The sequence below is a fragment of the Eurosta solidaginis genome, chromosome X (genome assembly GCF_040869045.1).
Source record: "Eurosta solidaginis isolate ZX-2024a chromosome X, ASM4086904v1, whole genome shotgun sequence".
NCBI classification, from domain to species: Eukaryota; Metazoa; Arthropoda; class Insecta; order Diptera; family Tephritidae; genus Eurosta; species Eurosta solidaginis.
This window is the reverse complement of record NC_090324.1, coordinates 200,125,445-200,146,614: the sequence shown is the minus strand read 5'-3', so window position 1 is coordinate 200,146,614 and position 21,170 is coordinate 200,125,445. Positions and strand designations below refer to the sequence as shown.

At 42.2% G+C, this 21,170-nt stretch overlaps 1 pseudogene; it reads right to left on the bottom strand.

Moving 5' to 3' along the window:
- Positions 1-8,715: 8,715 nt before the first annotated feature.
- The window catches only part of LOC137235371 (ectopic P granules protein 5 homolog), a 29,886-nt pseudogene continuing 17,431 nt past the window's right edge, over positions 8,716-21,170 (bottom strand).

The following is a 21,170-nucleotide window of genomic DNA, read 5'->3' as shown; positions in this document are numbered from 1 at the left end:
GGACTTTTTCTCGACTAATACGGGATCATTTGCGGGCCCTTTCGGCATCATTTCTGGATAGTTGTCGGGATCCCGTCACGGTCATTTCGGGACTATTAGGGGATCATTTGGGAACCTTTCCGGCATCATTTCTGGATAATTTTCGGGATCCGTCCGGGATGCCGACGAGGTCATTTCCGGACTATTTCGGGATCATTTGCGGACCTTTTCGGCATCATTTCTGGATAGTTGTCGGGATCCCGTCACGGTCATTTCGGGACTATTAGGGGATCAATTGAGGACCTTTCCGGCATCATTTCTGTATTGTTTTCGGAATCCTTTTCGGGATCATTTGGGGCTCTTCCGGCATCATTTCTGGATGGTTTTCGGGATCCGTGCGGGATCTCGTCGGGGTCATTTGGGGACTTTTTCGGGATCATTTGGGGGCTCTTCCGGCATCATTTCTGGATGGTTTTCGGGATCCGTCCGGGATATCGTCGGGGTCATTTGGGGACTTTTTCGGGATCATTTGGGGGCTCTTCCGGCATCATTTCTGGATGGTTTTCGGGATCCGTCCGGGATCCCATCAGGGTAATTTCGGGACTATTAGGGGATCATTTGTGGACCTTTCCGGCATCATTTCTGGATAATTTTCGGTATCCGACCGGGATGCCGACGAGGTCATTTCGGGATTATTTCGGGATCATTTGGGATACCTACCGGCATCATTTCTGGATGGTTTTTGGGATTCGTCCGGGATCCCGTCGGGGTCATTTCGGGACTTTTTCTCGACTAATACGGGATCATTTGCGGACCCTTTCGGCATAATTTCTGGATAGTTGTCGGGATCCGTTCGGGATCCCGTCAGGGTCATTTTGGGACTATTAGGTGAGCATTTGAGGACCGTTCCGGCATCACTTCTGGATGGTTTTCGGTATCGGTTCAGATTCCCGTCGGAATAATTGCGGGACTTTTTCGGGATCATTGGGGTCCCTTCCGACATCATTTCTGGATGGTTTTTGGGATTCGTCCGGCATCCCGTCGGGGTCATTTCGGGACTTTTTCTCGACTAATACGGGATCATTTGCGGGCCCTTTCGGTATCATTTCTGGATAGTTGTCGGGATCCGTTCGGGATCCCGTCAGGGTCTTTTCGGAACTATTGGGAGCTCATTTGAGGACCTTTCCGGCATCATTTCTGGTTAGTTTTCGGGATCCTTTCCGGGTCCCATCAGGGTCATTTCGGGACTTTTTCGGCATCATTTAAGATTGGTTTTCAGGATTCGTCCGGGATCCGTCAGGGTAATTTCTGGACTTTTCCCAGACTATTTCGGGATAATTTTGGGACCCTCCCAAGATCATTTCTGGATGGATTTCGGGATCTGTCCGGGATGCCGTCAGGGTCATTTTGGGACTATTAGGTGATCATTTGAGGACCTTTTCGGCATCACTTCTGGATGGTTTTCGGTATCCGCTCAGGATCCCGTCGGAATTATTGCGGGACTTTTTCGGGATCATTTGGTGTCCCTTCCGGCATCATTTCTGGATGGTTTTTGGGATTCGTCCGGCATCCCGTCGGGTTCATTTCGGGACTTTTTCTCGACTAATACGGGATCATTTGCGGGCCCTTTCGGCATCATTTCTAGATAGTTGTCGGGATCCGTTCGGGATCCCGTCAGACTCTTTTCGGAACTATTAGGTGATCATTTGAGGACATTTCCGGCATCATTTCTGGATAGTTTTCGGGATCCTTTCGGGGTCCAGTCAGGGTCATTTCGGGACTTTTTCGGGATCATTTAGAGATGGCTTTCAGGATTCGTCCGGGAACCCGTCAGGGTAATTTCTGAACTTTTCCGAGACTGTTTCGGGATAATTTTGGGACCTTCCCAAGATCATTTCTGGATGGATTTTGGGATCAGTCCGGGATGCCGTCAGGGTCATTTTGGTATTAGGTGATCATTTGAGGACCTTTCCGGCATCACTTCTGGATGGTTTTCGGTATCCGATCAGGATCCCCTCGGAATCAATGCGGGACTTTTACGGAATCATTTGGGATTCCTTCCGGCATCATTTCTGGATGGTTTTCGGGATTTGTCCGGGATCCCGTCGGGGTTATTTCGGGACCTTTTCGGGGCTAATACGGGATCATTTGGGGATCCTCTAGGGGTCGTTTCGTGACTTTTTCTGTATTATTTCGGGATCATTTTGGGACCCTTTCGGCATAATTTCTTGATGGTTTGCCGGATCCATCAGGGTCATTTCGGGACCATTTTGGGATCATTTGGGGACCCTTCCGAGATCATTTCTGGATCCGTCCGGGATGCCGTAGGAGCCATTTCGGGATTTTTTGTTACTTTTCCGGGATAGTTTTTGCACCCTTCCGGGATCATTTCTGGATCTGTTCGGGATCCCATCTGGGTCAATTCCGGACTATTTCGGGATCATTTTGGAATCCTTCCGGAATCATTACTGTATGGTTTTCGCGATCCATCGTGGATCCCCTCGGAGCCATTTCGGAACTTTTTCTGGAATTAGTCGGGATAATTTAGGGACCCTTCCTGGATATTTTCTGGATGGTTTTTGAGATCCGCCCGGGAGCCCGTCAGGGTCATTTCGGAACCTTTTCGGGATCATTTTGGAACACCTTCAGGGATCATTTCTGTGTGGTTCTCTGGATACGTCTAGAATCGTGTCGCTCTCATTTCGGGTTTTTTTGGGACTATTCGGGGAACTTTTGGAGACCCTTTCGGGGCATTTCTGGATGGTTTTCGGGATCCGTCCGCGATAGCGTTGGGTCATTTCGTAGCTTTTTCTGGATAATTTCGGGATCATATGGGATCCTATCAGGTTATCAGCTCATTTAGTTCTTTTTTTTACTCAATTACAAAAATAAAATGCATTAGACAGAAAACAAAATTTTAAACAGATAATAAGCAGGCTAACGCGAATAGCCCATATATTTAAAATTTTCATTGCGGACGGGGCCGCGGGTAAAGGCTAGTAAAAAATAAATTTAAATTAAGTGTTGTGTGCGCTACGGTATTTGCATTTTATATTATTTCATTATTATATTCATTCATTTTCATAACTGGTGCTACAAAATCTGCATCGTTCAATCTGTTATATTGTAGGACTTGCTTTAATATAACTGAATTAATAAAAAACTATTATTTACAGGATATCGAAAATTTGTCCCCACAAATTCTGCCAATTTTAAGTTTACTTGACTTATATATCGAAAAAGGCAACTAGCGGAACTATTCCTTTAAAATGAATTTAATATAACAAAATGTATAGAAATTAGCGGAACTCGCTGTTTTTCCGCTATTGAACGTAAATATAAATATCGTGTGAGAGCGCAGTAACTTGACAACGAATGAATGGGAATAGAAGTAAGCGAAAGACACAGCCGGTTTGCGATGAAACTAACACCGGCGTATTGTTTTACGGGCGCCGCAACATCCCCTCCTCTGTAAACTTTGAGCAGTTCTCTGTGCAAGGTTTACCCTTCACGTCCAATCTTGCGAGTTTTACAGCAGGTCGAGTGAACAGCCCTGCTTCGGTTTTCACTACAGCGCTTCGTACTTGCCCGTTTTTGGAAGCGTGAACATCGATTACCACCCCTTTCGGCCAAGTATTCCTCTTTAAGTTGTCATCTGCGATTATAACCACATCGCCCACTGCAATAGGTTGTGGTGTCTTTTGGAACCACTTAGTTCGTCTGGTTAAGCAGGGTAGATACTCACGGATCCATCTCTTCCAAAACTGATCTGAAATTTGACTGGATATTCTAAAATGTTTACCCAAATCTTTTACACACGGGCTATGCTCGTCCTTTTCTCGTATGCCGCTAGAATTGCCCAAGAGAAAATGATTTGGAGTTAGTGCCTCCATTTCGGGGTAATCCAAAGGTATATAAGTCAATGGACGAGAATTCAAAGTATACTCGACGTCGGCCAAAGCTGCCCTGAGCACTTCTTCTCGAATATCCATTTTTGGGGAGAATGTCCATCAAAATGGATTTGATTGATCGGACCATGCGCTCCCAGGCACCGCCCATATGAGGGGTTATAGGCGGAATGAAGTGCCATTTTATTTCAGGATGATGCCTCTCCAGCTCTCCGGATATCATCCGTTCCATTTCGTTTTGCAGTATACGGCTGGCCCCGCGAAAATTAGTTCCATTGTCCGACCAAATGCACTTTGGTACACCACGGCGAGACATAAACTGTTTCAACACGAGCAGCAACGTATCTGTGGACAACGAGTTGCAAACCTCAATATGCACTGCTCTGATAGTCAAACAGGTAAACACAACCCCCCAGCGTTTCTCTCGTCGCCTGCCAATCACTATTTCCATAGGCCCAAAAAAGTCTACACCAGTATTTGTGAATGGCCTTTCGTACGCTGCAAATCTCTCTGGTGGAATATTTCCCATTTCCGGGAAAGCTGGTAGAGCTTTGCGGTTTCGACATAGTTGACAATTCTTTGCCGTTTCTCTGACCAAGGCTCTCAAGCCCTGCACGTAGTACCTCTGTCTCATTTCATTAACCACAATTTCGTTGTGGTTATGATGAAACTTTCGGTGGTAAAATTCTGTTATGAGATATGAAACACGGTGGAGACGTGGCAGTATGATAGATCTGCGAGCGTCCCAAGGTACGTGTTGAACGGCGTCCATTCTTCCTTTTACTCTTAGGAGACCATATTCGTCCAAATATGGAGAGTCTTTAAAAATCGAACTATTTTTTGGAACTGCTTTCCTTTTTCTGAGAAGGTGTATTTCCTCAGCGAACACATCCTCTTGACAGCAACGAATTATGAAGCATTCAACACCGGCAATATCATTTATTTTGGGCAATGTGGCAAGTTTTGATAAATTTGTTCGCTTTGTGACTTTCTGAAGAAACATAAACACGTAGCTTTGTGCATTCATTTTCCCATTTGCTAAACCGTTGCGGATCCACACTTATCAGTGACCATGATGATCTCACGGCCGTTTTTAAACCTACATGGCAGATCAGTTCTTTATCGTTATCATTATTATGGTTAACATCAGTGGGTGGCCAGTTCTTTTCTGCTTGATACAAAAACGACGGTCCGATATACCAACGCGCAGCTCCATTGAATTCTACGTCATGTTTCATTTTTGTACCTTCGTCGGCAACGTTATCCCCCGACGGTACCCATCTCCATTCGTCTACTCTGGAATTTTCCAATATCTCGCCAACGCGCACCGCCACAAACTGATGAAACTTTCTCGCATCTGATTTAATCCAGCACAAAACATTTTTTGAATCCGTCCAGAATACTCGTTTGGGATGAAAATTGACAGCTCTTCAGAAATAAATTTTGAAAGTCGCAAACCAAGTATTGTGCTCATTAGTTCCAGTCTTGGAATAGATAAGGGCTTAAGCGGCGCCACTCGGGTCTTAGACGCAACCAAGCAGCAACTGACGATTGACCCTTTCTCTGCTCGGAGGTATACTACGGCCGCGTACGAGTCTACACTGGCATCGACAAAGGTATGTAGCTGGATTCGTTCACCACCACTTACTAATGGATCGCACCGAAGAACCCGGATCTTTGCGATTGCCGGCATGCATCGTATCCACTTCCACCATTTATCTTGCTGCTCTATACGTACAGGCTCGTCCCATGAAACGCCTGATCGCCATACTTCTTGCATCAAAATCTTTGCAGAGATGATGTGGAAACCTAAAAGTCCTAAAGGGTCGAATACTGTCATTATGATACGTAACATTTGACGCTTTGTTGGTATATGGTTTTCATCATAAATTTGTTCAGAAAAATTTTCGAAAAATGTTAGAACGTCTTCTGCGGGTGACCACCACATACCGAGTACCTTTTCATGCCGAGAGATTGGTTCTTCGATATACTTGTCATTCTGTGTGGACTGCCCTGTTATAGCCAATAAAACTTTCCTGGAGTTAGATTTCCAGCTTCGCATTTCAAACCCTCCGTCAGAGTGAATGAAACGTACTGTCTTGGCCAATTCGATCATCTGGCCTTCAGTTTCCATACTCTGAAGCCAATCATCTACGAAGGTGTTATCCAAGATCGCTTTAACAGCGCATGGGAGCTCGGCTTCAAAGCGGGCAGCATTTTTATTCTTAACATAGTTAGCTAGTGATGGAGAACAAGTTGCCCCAAATGTCATTACTTGCATGACATACTCGTTTGGTTGCTTGGATGTGTCACCTTCACGCCACAAAAACTTCTGGGCAGTTCTGTCTAATGCGTATCTGGTGAAACATCTCACGGATATCACCGCACAATGCTATAGGCTTTTCGCGAAACCTGATGAGAATACCCAACAACGACTTCATTAGGTCTGGGCCTTTTAAAAGGACAGAGTTTAAGGCGGTCTTTCCTACAGCAGCTGCTGCATCCCAAACTAATCTGGTTTTATTTTTTCGAGGGTTGGTGACAGTAAATATTGGTATATACCAAGATTTTGGACCGGCCAGAACTTCCCCATCGCGCAGTTTTCTTACATAGCCCTTCTCCTCATATTGTTTAATGGTATCTACTAGAAATGACTTCAAGTTTGGATCCTTTGCCATCCTTTTCTCGAGACACAGTAGCCGCCGCATAGCCGTGGGTTGGGACTCAGGCAAATGAATATAGTCATGCTTCCAAAGGAGACCAGTTTCCCATCGTTTATCACTCGGTAAATATTTCGTGGTTAAATCTATTATACGCTGCAAACGTTCGTCTTCCTTAGAAAGTAAAGTGGGTACTTCTTTTATACCAATTGATTCGACGGCATAGTGTGACTTAACTAGCTCCTCAATACTGCTATCAGAACTGCATGTACAAACATGCATTACGCGTTGGTGAAAATTTCCGCCTACATAGTTACGCCCATAAACGGACCACCCTAGCTTACACTCCGCTGCTATTAAGTCGTCTCCATCCTGCTCGCGAATTTGTATTGGTACACCAAGCTTAAGGTTATCGAGACCGATAGGAATGCGAGCTTGCGCTCCAATATATGGCTCCATTGGCAAATCCTTCAAATGATTTCTACGCGTTCTAGCGCTGCCCTCGAGTGTTTGAATAGGTGGATTAAGACTAGTTACTGTGCGGACCCCCTTTATAAGGAACTTTCTTGAGCTTGGACTTCGAGCAGAAATATGCAGCGCAATGTACTTCGAGTTAGCTTCGTTTTGAGTAACCTCGCCGGTCCATTGAAGGCAGAGTTCTTCCTTAGGTCCGTCAAGGCCGAGTTGTGATGCCAACTCGTCTTCGATGAGAGTACATGCTGACCCTTCGTCAATAAAGATATACGTATCTATTGAACCTAGTTTACCTTGAAGTGTAACTGCTATATAGCGGAAAATGGCGCATTTTTTCTCCTTGGCATGAAACAAGACTGTTTGATTACGAGAAAGGTTATCCTTGGGCTCAGAAACTTGTAGTGGGCTAATGTTGCCATGAGGTGAGTGAAGGAGTATGTTATGCAGCATTTTGCAGCCATCAACAGTACACTTCCTTTTAGAATTACAGCGCCGTACGAAATGCCGTTTGAAACATCTTATACATAGTTTGTTCTCCCTAATAAATTTCCACCTCATATCTATACTCATCGCTTTAAATTCCCCGCAATCCGACAGGGTATGTGTCTTTGAACACCTAGGACAGTTTTCTACTTCGGAGCGTCTTAAGTCATGAAGCATAACCCTCTCTCTAGATGTTTTACGACGTCCTTTTCTTTCCTCACTAGCATAAAGTGACGCATTACTATGCTCGATAGGTGTAACTTGGCTAGCGCAGGTGGCAAGATTGAACAGCCATTCGTCAAATAGTGCTATATCAACTCGCGCGTGAGACATACCGTGTTTACCCCAATCCAAGCTAAGGTCGCATGGAAGTCTGCTTATCAAATCATTCAGGAGCATAGGATCGTTCCGGTAATCCTCTAGACCAATGGCTTGCATTGTAGCTCGATAATTTTGCACGGCCAGGGCAAAGTTAACTAAGGTATTCAGATTTTCAGTTTTGACAACGGGTTGCTGTCTTAATTTCTTTTGAAGAGTCTGGTGGATAACGTCCGGACGCCCATACAACATGCGTAGTGTTTCTATGGCGAAGGATATAGTACTAGGCATCATTAACTTTCCCCTTACGGCGTCCAAAGCTGGACCCTTTAAACATTTTTGCAACCGAATTAAATTTTCTTGGTCTGTGAAGCCACACCTTATCGTCGACTGTTCAAAATTAGTTATGAAGAGCGGCCACTCTTCGGGGTTGCCAGAAAAGGTTGGCAGGTCCTTGGACATTACCTGACGTGCAGCTACGTGCGATGTAGATAAGTTTATATCTTCTAATGAGTTTCGTGAAAAGGGAAAAGTTGTATTGGCCACATTAAATGAAGTTGTGGGCGCTGTATAACTGCCAAAATTATTATTGGGTAATGCGTAGGAGTGAAATGGTACGAAAGATGACCCTGAGTTATTGCGGCAGACGGCATTAGATTTGGAACAGATACATTGGAAAACGTAGTATTCGAAGAGACGACATTATTTTGCAGTATGTGATTGCCGAAAGTTGTAGGATTTATTTGCGTACCCATTGTCGCAAATAAGTTGGCGTGCTGTGCCGTATCATGGCCGTCACTAACCTGAGAATAAGCTACGGAGTAATTTTGCGTAGCTGGTTGGAAGTTGGCTCCGAATCTAAACGAGGTGGATGAGGAGAGTGTGTTAAAGTTTCAAGGCGCACCTTGCGTGCCGCGTGAGGCGCTGCTAACAATATTGTTCTCTATGTCAAGAGTAGTAAACTGCGCACTAAGATTTTGCGCCCTATTATCCGTGGTGGGTGCCGGGGGTGCCCAAGTCACTTGCGGACCTCTTTCCTTATTAGCATTATTACTTACGGCACGAGGAATTCTCGGTCGTTTTTGGGATGGCGCCAGACGTAAGATACCAGAGCGTGTGCGAAGTGGTGACATATCAGGGTTTAAATTCTGATTTAGCATAAAACTTGGAATAGTGTTACCTGTAGAAACTCGCGGCGTTGAAGCGGTGACCTGCTGGGAAGAACCTGGCTGTAAGTTATCTACCGTTGAAACATGTGCCTCTGTTGATATGTGTGCCTCTGGGGGCGCGCTGCCAGTTGCTGATGCTGGGGCGCCGGTCGAGGCGTTTATACCTGTTGACGCAGCGATAACCCTGTTTGCGATGACACTAACGCCGGCGTATTGTTTTACGGGCGGCGCAACAGGTAGGATAATGAAAATTGGTAAGGAGCTATATGACGTTAAGTCGTAACAGCTCCAGTAAAAAGTGGAATGGGGAAAAGAGGGGCGTGGCACCTTCCCTACAAATGGAATTTTTAATAACTATGGCTGCCGTACAAACTTAAGTTATTTTAACACCTAAAATTTGACTGCATTGTTGAGTTTGGCTGTTGTGCCTTGTGCGTGTTTCCCATACTTCAATCATCACCAAATTTTGGCTGTAGGTTCTTCGATCAAGACGAAGGTTTTTCATATTTCAGAATTAAGAATTTTAAATTTAAATGTATTTGTTTTTTGGCTATGCGGACTAACAATTTTAGCTCCCAAAAATTATCATATTAACAAAATCGATGATCGCATTCAAAACCAATTTCCTGGTGAAGTGACGAAATATAAATCGATCGACACAGTTACAGATGAAGATAAAATTGTGAATTATACAATTGAATTTCTAGAACCAAAAGGAATGCCTGCGTATATATCAACTTTAAAAATTGGCTCACCAATCATGCTTCTTCGGAATTTAAACCCACCAAAATTGTGCAATGGAACCAGACTTTGCGTTTAGAAATTAAAGCCGAATGTAATCGAAGCAACAATCATCAGCGGTAAAAGCAAAGGTGAAGATGTGCTCATACCACGGAACCTAATGATTCCTACAGATTTGCGGTTCAATTTTAAGCGCTTACAGTTTCCTGTACGCCTTGCTTTTGCAATTACAATCAACAAAGCGCAAGGACAACCGCTTACTGTTGCAGGCTTAAATTTAGAGAATCCGTCCCATGGCCAGCTATATGTTGCTTTCTCTAGAGTTGGAATACCAAAAAATTTCTTTTATCTTTGCACCGCACGAATAAACAAAAACTATTGTGTACCCACATTAAGCTGGGTTGATTTGCATGGACGAAAGTTAACCTATATCGCGCCATCAATTTTTCGATAGGTTTTGGGCTCAGGAAAAAAAGTTCCACTAAGCATACCCAAAAAAATAATTTTCGAGCCTGCAAAATTTGAGTTTTTTGACTTTTTTTCTTTGATTTTTAAGGTTTTTTTCATGACCTACTTAAAAAATTTTCATTTGATTTAAAAATTTTCAGGTATACCCTGTCCGACTCAAAATCTTTGGCGATAACAGTTTTTTGAAAAAAAAAATGTTTTTTGGGTTTTGGGGAGTAAAATTTTGGACAATGGGCGTGGCACCGCCCACTTTTAAAAAAAGGTAATTTAAAAGTTTTGCAAGCTGTAATTTGGCAGTCGTTGAAGATATCATGATAAAATTTGGCAGGAAAGTTACTTGTATTACTATATGTATGCTTTATAAAAATTTGCAAAATCGGAGAACGACCACGCCCACTTTAAAAAAAAATTTTTAAAGTGCAATTTTTCCAAAAAACTTAATATCTTTACAGTATATAAGTAAATTATGTCAACATTCAACTCCAGTAATGATATGGTGCAACAAAATACAAAAACAAAATAAAATTTCAAAATGGGCGTGGCTCGGCAGTTTTTCATTTGATTTGTCTAGGATACATTTAATGCCATAAGTCGAACAAATATTTACCAATCCTTATGAAATTTGATAGGCGCTTAGATTCTAGGACGATAACTGTTTTCTGTGAAAAAGGGCGAAATCGGTTGAAGCCACGCCCAGTTTTTATACACAGTAGATCGTCTGTCCTTCCGCTCGGCCGTTAACACGATAACTTGAGCAAAAATCGATATATCTTTACTAAACTAAGTTCACATAATTATCTGAACACACTTTGTATTGGTATAAAAAATGGCCGAAATCCGACAATGACCACGCCCACTTTTTTGATTTCGAAAATTACGAAAAATGGAAAAAATGCCATAATTCTATACCAAGTACGAAAAAAGGGATGAAACATGTTAATTTCATTGGTTTATTGACGCAAAATATAACTTTAGAAAAAAACTTTGTAAAATGGGTGTGACACCTACCATTATTAAGTAGAAGAAAATGAAAAAGTTCTGCAGGGCGAAATCGAAAGCTCTTGAAATCATGGCAGGAATACGGTTCGTGGTATTACATATATAAATAAATTAGCGGTACCCGACAGATGATGTTGTGGGTCACCCTGGTCCACATTTTGGTCGAAATCTCGAAAACGCTTTCACATATACAACTACCACCACTCCCTTTTAAAATTATTATTAATACCTTTAATTTGATACCCATATTGTACAAACATATTATAGAGTCACAACTGGTCCACCTTTATGGCGATATATCGAAAAGGCGTCCACCTATAGAACTAAGGCCCACTCAGTGTTAAAATACTCATTATCACCTTTCGTTTGATACTCATAATGTACAAACAAATTCTAGAGTCACCCCTGGTCCACCTTTATATCGATATTTCGAAAAGACGTCCACCCATAGAACTAAGACCCACTCCCTTTTAAAATACTCATTAACACCTTTCATTTGATACCCATATCGTAAACAAATTCTAAAGTCACCCCTGGTCCACCTTTATGGCGATATCTCGAAAAGGCGTCCATCTATAGAACTAAGGCCCACTCCCTTTTAAAATACTCATTAACACCTTTCATTTGATACCCATATCGTACAAACAATTTCTAGAGTCACCCCAGGTTCACCTTTATGGCAATATCTCGTAAAGGCGTCCGCCTATAGAACTAAGGCCCACGCCCTTTTAAAATATTCATTAACACCTTTCATTTGATACCCATATCGTACAAACAACACATTCCAGGGTTACCTTAGGTTCATTTTCCAACATGGTGATTTTCCTTTATTTTGTCTCCATAGCTCTCAACTGAGTATGTAATGTTCGGTTACACCTGAACTTAGCCTTCCTTACTTGTTTTACATTGTTTAATAATTTCTTACACATATTTGGTTTCATTTAGTTATTCAAATTAACAATAGTACATCCAATTTTTTTACATCATTTTTATCTTCTGCATTGTTCATATTCACACAGTAAACTTAATTCTATGCTTCCCTTTTGTTCGGCCCGGGTGCGTCTGCTCCTGAGTCGGTGGGCGCACCGGGGTCGATCTCAGTGGGAATATGGTGTGTGGAATAAAGGAATAGACAAATAGACGAGAATTTCTCGTTATAATAATATGTTTTATTGGGTAGAAATAAAATAACTTGGTTACAATATTACCTGAATGTGATGTGAGCTGGTTGGCTGTTAAAATCCAAGAGGCTCCGTTTTGGAGGGGAAAGGCACCCACACATCAACCCCGACATGCATATGCATGAGTGCTGACAAAAAGCACACATACACGTGCATGTACATGCATGTGGCGGTGATGGTGTGGGTGTATTGAGTATCGAATCGCAGAGTTGCATTAGGGCGATCGCAATCAGATGCGGAAAAGTTAGGCATCCTGCCTAAACATGCCACCCCCTTGCGATACGCAACATCGTTTTTACCCCTACCGATCTCCGACCGCCGAAAAGCAACGAGAAAAAACATTTGCATTAAAACTAAACTTAACCTAAATCGCGTATTTCGCCAGCGTCGCGGGTGGCCGGGAGTCCTGCCCGACTTGCGCAGCATGCCACCTAAGCTAGGATGAAAGGAACGTTTATGATAAAGTAGACGTGAATATTTCTTGCCATTTGATTATACATAATTCTTAAAATGTATAGAATCCCTAAAGTAATAGTGCTAGACGAAGAGGCCGAGATCTCCCTTCCAGACTGGAAAAATTTTGGTTTCTCCTTTTGTTGGACGGAGAGGCCGAGGTCTCCGTTCCAGATTCCCATTTTGTTTTTGTTGGACGAAGAGGCCGACGTCTCCGTTCCAGATTCGCAGGTTTTTTTTTTTTTAGGTTTTCCTGAGCTGGACGAAGCGGCCGAGGTCTCCGTTCCAGCGTCTAACATATCGTGTCGCTCTCGGGCGACTGATTTTTTTTTTATTGGTGGGGGTGTGGCATCTTATTGAGGTGCCAGGGCGAGTGGCCGTGAGGTTGGTTGGGTGATGATTATTAGTGCTGTCGGAATGGACATTATTTCGAGCAGCTTGTGAATATTCAACAAAACCAGTAATATTGCGGTGTGTGGCAGGTTGGAACGGATGTGATTCAAAGCCACCCGCGCAAATTTACTGGAGCTGGTGATATGAGTGTGAGGTTGTAAAGGACGTGAATCCAAGCCGCCCACACAGATTCTTGCGTATTTAAGGTAGTTAATAAATATTTTTATCATTGCGTGGAGCGATTCACCTTTGGGGTGCTTAGAAGCGAAAAATTTTCTTTTCAGAGAAGCGTGAAAAGTCAACGAAATGATGCATTTAATTGTGTGCCAAAGCTCATGACGAACAGCGAAAATCGTAATTAAAGTCGAAAATCCACCAACTACATGAGCTGACATGAAGAGGTTGAAAAGGTCTAGGTGGTTTAAACTGTATATTAAATACAATTTCACCAAGCAGAATTGTATTATTTACCATTCCCTGACATACATTTTTTTCGATTTGCGAGGCGCTCTCCACGACGCCTTCTATCTGCACGTACCATTATGCGAATCAGATTTCTGCCTTTATTTTTGGGTGTAAGTATGTTTTCGGACTGCCCGAGGCGTCAGTATGGGTCAAAAAAGCCGATCCCGCCTTTGTTTCTTTTGCGGGTTTTCGGAACCAGCGTGCGTCATTTGGCGCAGCACTAAAAAAAATAAGCAAATATATGTACCTACGTTGGTATAAGCAAACGAATAGCCAGTGCATGGACTTTTCCACTTATTTGATAGATGGACCAACTTTTTGACCCGTTTTAATTTTTTTCTACTTTATCACCAAGGGCCAAAATCTACCAATATTTCAGTATTTTCGCATTGAAAAACAAAGACTGCGATCATTTGGTAAACGTATTTAATTGCTGAGCACAACCCACTAACATTAGAGGTGACACTAACCAATTTTGAAAAAAATTTGTGTACAAAATATGAGATAAATGTGGCAAGTGAATACGCAAATATTTTCCTACGCTATTTTCGTCAGTTTCTGTGAATAAATTTGAGCGCAAAATAAACGTTTTAAGTAAATGCAATTCCAAAAAGGTGAGTATTATATAGGCATGCGCTATTTTTATACGAATTAACATGTATTTCTTGTCTTGTTTACATGTTTGTAAAGGGTTATTTCCGTGGAATGTGCGTGTGCGTGTTTGTTTTTCATTAAATTATGAATTGTTTTGTACAAATATTGACTCTCGCTACTGGTTTCCAAAAAAAAAATCTACCAAAATTCTTGTTAACATTAAAGGTCCGCGCACTGGTACAAGCATACCAACGGCAACGATAAAAAAAATGTATTCATACTTATATACGTGTATTCAATGGAAAATTCCGATGAATTGAAACAACGGAAAATACATGGAATGATTTTTTTCGTTTTTTTCATTCTGGATTACGGCGTGGCTTGGTGTACAACCATTTTTTTCACTTACGGAGGCAACATCTGCGTATTTTTTTTTTTTTATATTACAATTTCTTCTAAATCAAGTTGAAATGAAAAGTGATAAGCTCATTGAACGCTACTGGAGTAGGCGGTATATAATTTTGATATGCTGCAATTCTGGAACGAATTGTATTTGCTCCATTGGATTACGAAATGTCATTTTTATAGATGCAGTACCCAAATCTATTAATGTAAACGCAGTTGTGAGATCATCGTCCAGCACCAGATGGTAAATTTTTCTTTTGTTGACTGCGATAAATCTATAAGTTTCGAAACTTGACGTACGCTTTCGGATATACCGGATAAGCCAATAGTTTCAGGAGCAGGTTTATTAAGCGATTCTGTAACTAACCATGGCATACGCACATGTATGTTATGTGGCAAAAAAAGGCACCCATCGTAATCGAAGCCCCAATTCAAAATGGCTTACGACCAACCTCGCAAGCATATAATCAAAGTGCAGTAGCCAATTGGATAAAATCTCAAAACTATCCATTCCAGGTTTCCAGTTCTCCAATGGCAATGATTTAATCAGGTATGGATGGTTTGCAACTTCATTAAAATGTACTTTAAATTGTAGTAAGATGCTATCGCATGCAGATCTTCGTATGACAATATTAAATTAAAAAGCATATCACGCGTTGTTTTGTAACAAGTTTCACGAGTGTTAACATTTATAAATCCGATATTAAAATATGTAAACGAATAACTTTAATAAAATCTGTCACGCGCATTAGCTATTTCAAAGAAGGTCCGCAGCAGATAGTATAAATCTTCAGCCGATGAGTCCGCATTAGCAACATTGAATTTTTTCCAGACATCAGGTGCTTTTATAATCTCTGTATAGTCTTCTTGATTTGCTGGAAATGCTTTGGTAGGAAAACCAACGTTTAAATAATAAAACAGTTTCCAAATAATTTCGTTGTCGAGCGCATGAAAAAGCAGAGACGAAAAATACTGCCATGTGGCCAAATTTCTGGACCGATATATGTAGCTACATGCCTGGAATAATAAAGCATTCAGTTCTACCGAAATGCGATCACATGTATTTGCATTCTTTGGAAGTTCATTATATATATATAACTCATAATAATCCGTACAGTATTGCATTGTATGTCGTACTAGACGACCCAAACGTTTTGCTAGTTGTTTGTCGCGCTCAGTGTCATATGTCAGCATACCTTCACCAAAAATTACAACTAATCTAGAAAAAAATGTTATGACGCGCAGTATATCATTGGCATATATGTGGTCTGGTGATATTATATAGTCATTAAGAAACTTTTCAATCTTTAAAGGCGAAATAAAGATCCTCTCAATTGGTATTTGAATCAATAGAGCTATTAAATCACTCTCTTTTAGACCAATACATTCGCCATTTTGGTTGTGACTATCCTCGCCATCTGAATCTATGACTATCCAACGTTCTTCTCGGGCAGGATCCGATATTTCTTGATCAAAATCTTTGAAATATTCATTGCGTTTTTTACTTGGCAAAAGCAAAATTTGCAAAGTAGCTACACAGTGATTCATCTCCGGGGAATTGAGATCCATTGGCATTTCACTGCTTTGTGTGCCTTTCCCATACATATTTTGAGTTTTTGCTTGAGCGGGAATTTGAAAAAATGCAGTTGCCCAATCTCCAACACGAAAAGGGTAGCGTAAAATATTGAAAAGTAAAAACCAGTGTTAGTTGGAATGAGCAAGTGCAAGGTAATCAGCTTGCCAAGCCATATTTTTAAATCGTCTGAGAAGTCCTTATTAGGGCTCAATTTGCGCATGAATGTAAATAAAATTGATATAGAGCGCCTTCATTTTCGTATGTCTCCAATAAAGAGTTCATAAGAAAATCCAAGTCGAGTTGTTTGACCATATCTAACTCAGCGCAATGATATAGTTCCTTTTGTTGTTCGCACGTAAGAGGCCGTCACTGCGTGTTGGCGAAACAATATTTTGTAATGGCTCAATATGGGGATATTGTGCTATTGGCAGCATCTTTGCGTGTGCAAGAGAGACTGGCGTACTTGTGCTCACTTCAATGAGCGGCGCTGTTGCCGTTGAAAGCACCTCTATTAGTGGTGTGGCAGCTTTTACAGTGACCTCTTGGCCAGTTAGCTGTTCAGCGAACGACACTTGCTCTGGTAGAGACTCAGCGTGATTTTCTTCAATTGCCTCATGGCAGTCTATGTTGCCACTTACAATATTTTGTGATCCTGCAGCTTTCTGTCGATCAAAGTCCGCGGACCGATTATCCACTTGAGCTAAAATGTAATTGTTGCGTTTTCCAATGTTTCAGTTTGGCGCAAATTGCGTTCAATTGTGCTGGCACATATTGCTTCAGATTTTTGTTTAATTGTTAAATGTATTAATTTATCAAAAATATGCGCAACCTTTGCTTTCTTAGCATCATCATTAGATTGCAAAATTTTATTAAATTCTTTAACCATGGCGTCATATATTCTAAACATAAATGTTTCAGTTCAATTGTGCTACGCTGAAAACCTTGCATACATTCCTCCAAAAATTCAACTGTTAAATGTGGTTCATTGTTTGCTGATTTTTCGCTAACAGATTTAATGAATATTGTATTATTGGAAGGTATGCATAGACCTTGTGTCTCAAATAGTTAACCTTCATTTTTAAATCAAAAGATGCTGTCAGCGCACGGTTGTATCAAGGTTGGTTAAAATAACCAACAAAATTAAACTACGTTAACAGACGAGATTCAACTGCGTTTGATTGAATAAAAAATACGTTTAAGCACTCGCGGTTCGAGCTGCAGTGCGCCAAATATAACCAAAAAATATTTGAGGGATTCTGCTATAGGCAGAAGAAGTCTTTCTTCATTTTATTATAAATTTTTGATTTTTAAAAAATTGGATTATCTTGACAAAATTCCTGTTGGCCTCGTGCCATTGGCCGAGTGCATATGTGTTCTGCGGCAGATAGCGGATCTGCGTTAGGGTTGTGGTGTCCTCGCACAGGCTGAGCGAGTGAATTTAGGGTTTGAATTTTTTTTTGAAAATTTAAAAAATTTAATGGGCCGGAGAATGCCTTTGTTTTCAGTGGCAGATGCGGATCTGCATTTGGGTTGTTGTTTGGCCTCGTTCCGGGTGAACGAGAGCTGGGGTTAATTTTTCTGAAAATGTAAAGACAGGTTCGGAAGGGAGTGCGGGAGAGGAACGGAGGGATTGTTAGAAGGAGCTATTGGCCTTCTCGCAATCCGTCTGCTCCATTGGGAGGAGGATCAATTTGACCAATGGTCGTTTCACCTGACCCTTCTCTGTCAGAAGGTCAACTACACGTACTCGGTTATCTTCGCTGAGGTGTACCCTGACCACTCTACCCAGCCTCCATTCGTTGGGCGATACGTTGTCCTCTTTGAAGACAGCGAGATCTCCCACTTGTATATTTTGTTTGGGATGCTTCCACTTCACACGCTTTTGAAGTTCGGATAGATATTCGGTTTTCCATCGTTTGCAGAAAGTGTGATGGAGGGCTTTGAGTTGCTGCCACCGATTGATCATCGAGGCAGAGCTCTCACTAACATCTGGTTCTGGCGGAGCCAGTAGGTGGCTGCCTGTGAGGAAGTGGCCTGGGGTAAGCGACTCTAAGTTCGTTGGGTCATTGGATACCGGGCTGAGCGGCCGCGAGTTCAGGCATGCCTCGATGCGGCACAAGAGGGTATGGAATTCCTCGAAGGTGAATTTGTGTGGTGAAGCTATCTTTTTGAAATGGCTTTTGAAGCTTTTCACTCCAGCCTCCCACAGCCCTCCCATATTGGGAGCGCCCGCAGGGATGAAATGCCAAATTAATGAATGGTGGCTGTATTTTTAAATAGTTATATGTCGGGTTTCAGAGATGAAAGTCTTAAACTCCGCTCGTAAAGAGCGTGAAGCTCCGACAAAATTTGTACCGTTGTCGGAGTACATATTCTTTGGGCATCCGCTTCTAGAGATAAAACGGGCAAATGCTGCTAAAAATGATGGGGTGCTGAGGTCACTAGTGGAATTTCTCGTGTGGAAAAATACACGAACAGGCAAACACAGCCTTTGGATAGTCGACACCCTCTGCCCTGGTAACTTTTAATGTCCGGATCCGGCGAAGTCGGCTCCAGTATTCGTGAACGCACGGCTGAATGTCGTGCGTTCGCGAGGGAGAGTACCCATAAGCTGGGTCTGAGCCCGTTTTCGATGTATGGTGCAAACCTTGCAATTGTGAATGATTGCCCTAATCATGGTTTTTGTATTAGGTATCCAGTATTGGGTGCGTATCAGACGTAACATGAGTTGGTTTTCCCCATGCAGACTTTGTTGATGAAACATTAGGACTGTCAGACGGGATAACCTGCAGTTGTATGGGAGGAGGATTGAGGGCGTTCATTAAAAGCAAAGTCCTGTAACGCCACGAGTCGCCCTCCCACCCGTATGATGCCATCTTGGTCTAAGTAGGGATTAAGTGAAAGTATTGCACTTTTCCTTTCAATTGGTTTTCCGGCCTTTAAATTCTTATATTCTGAACTATAGTGCTGTTTCTGATAGCTTTTAATGACAAGTTGAGTTACTGTTTTGATCTCATCAGGGGAGATAAAGGGCGACTTGACTTCAGATGAATTTTTGGTTTTGGGGTGAGTTCTTCGGTAGAACCTCAACACATGTGATAGCACCGGTAAAGCCCTAGGTAGGTCGGAAAAGCGTTCAAGAATATCGGTAGTATTTACGGTTGTTGTTGCGCAGGCCTTCGCCTCCATTTTCTCTACGGAGGTGATGTAGTCACTTTCTTGTGCTGGCCATTGGGAAGTGTCTTCTTGCAGCCAAGAAGGTCCTTGCCCACGCTACGAACTGTTGACCAACTCAGTCGCAGGTAATCCTCTGCTACCTATATCTGCAGGGTTTGATTCTGAATTTACGTGCGACCAGTCCTTGTATCCGCCCACGTCGATGATCTTGGTCATCCGATGTGCGACGAAAGTGGGCCAGGAACAAAGCGGTTTCCTTATCCATGCGAGGACGATAGTTGAATCCGTCCAAAGGTGAACTCTGACTGGACCCAATTTGAGGTTCCTGAAAATTGATTCGGTGATTTCCGCTAACAGCACGGCTCCGCAAATTTCCAAACGTGGAAGAGAGAGTTTTTACTGGGGCTACTCGTGTTTTGGCTAGAAGTAGGTTGGTGCAGATATCATCATCCGTTTTCACGCGCATGTAAACGGCTGCTGCATAAGCGTTCTCGAATACGTCACAAAATCCATGGATCTCGATGTCGGTTCCTGGTGAAAAGTTGACCCATCTAGGTATCCTTATTTTATCGATCTCATGGTATTGGTCGGTGAAGGTTTTCCATTGCTCCAGCGTACTGGTCGATACTGGTTCGTCCCAAGCGGTGCCCTCTAACCAAATACTCTGCATGAGTATTTTTGCCACAATGACCATTGGTGCCAGCCACCCTAATGGATCGAAAAGTTTGGCGATTGCTGATAGTATCGCTCTCTTCGTAATGTTTTCGGGATTGTCTAGCGTCCCTGCTTTAGAATAGAATAAATCTGAGTGGACATTCCATCGAATGCCTAATGCTTTCACTGAACTGGTATCTTCGAATGCCAGGAAGTTTTCACTGAGCAGGTCTGCTTTGGGGATGTCTCTTAGAATGTCCTCTCAATTGGATGTCCACTTGCGAAGTGGAAAGCCCGCCGAGTGTAGGACTTGACGAATTTCATCTCTGGCTTTAATGGTCGATGTGATTGTATGTCCACCCGCTAACACGTGTTCTACAACATGCATTCCCGCAGTATGCTAGCCGCTGTAGGGTGTGAATTTTCTACGTGGGCTGCCAGTTATAGGAGCGTTCTTATCGCGAGGTATGGAGCGCAGTTCACTTTAATTCGTAAAGACTAATAGGGTCATTCGGGGAAGTCTGATGCACAATACGTTGAAATTTGTTGTGATTTTCGTTCACCCAAATCTGTCGATATATCTTTTCGATATTGCTATTGAAGACGAAACGGTATAGTCTCCATCGTAAGATTAGTATGGGTAAATCGGCTTGTAGAACTGGGCCTGGTAGTAGAATATCGTTTAAGCTAGTGCCATTCGCCGTAAAGCTCGAGGCATTAAATACTACACGTACCTTGGTGGTTGTACTTTCTGCTTTTACAACGGCGTGGTGGGGCAGGAAGTAATGATCCGAATCGTCGGATGGGATATTCTTTTTTAATTTTCTCATATGTCCGAGCGTTTCATATTCTGATAACACTCGAACATACTCTTTACCTAAATCTGGGTTTTTTATTAGTCGTCCCTCATTCCGGAAGAATTAAGAGCATGCTTGCTTCTGGGACGGTCCTAAATTAATATAATTAAGGTAATCCTTCCGGAATGATAGTGACACGGTGTATCTTCCATCTTCATCACGTTTCGTTGTTTCTTTAAATAATTTTTCGCAATACCTCTCCTCTTCGTTTAATAT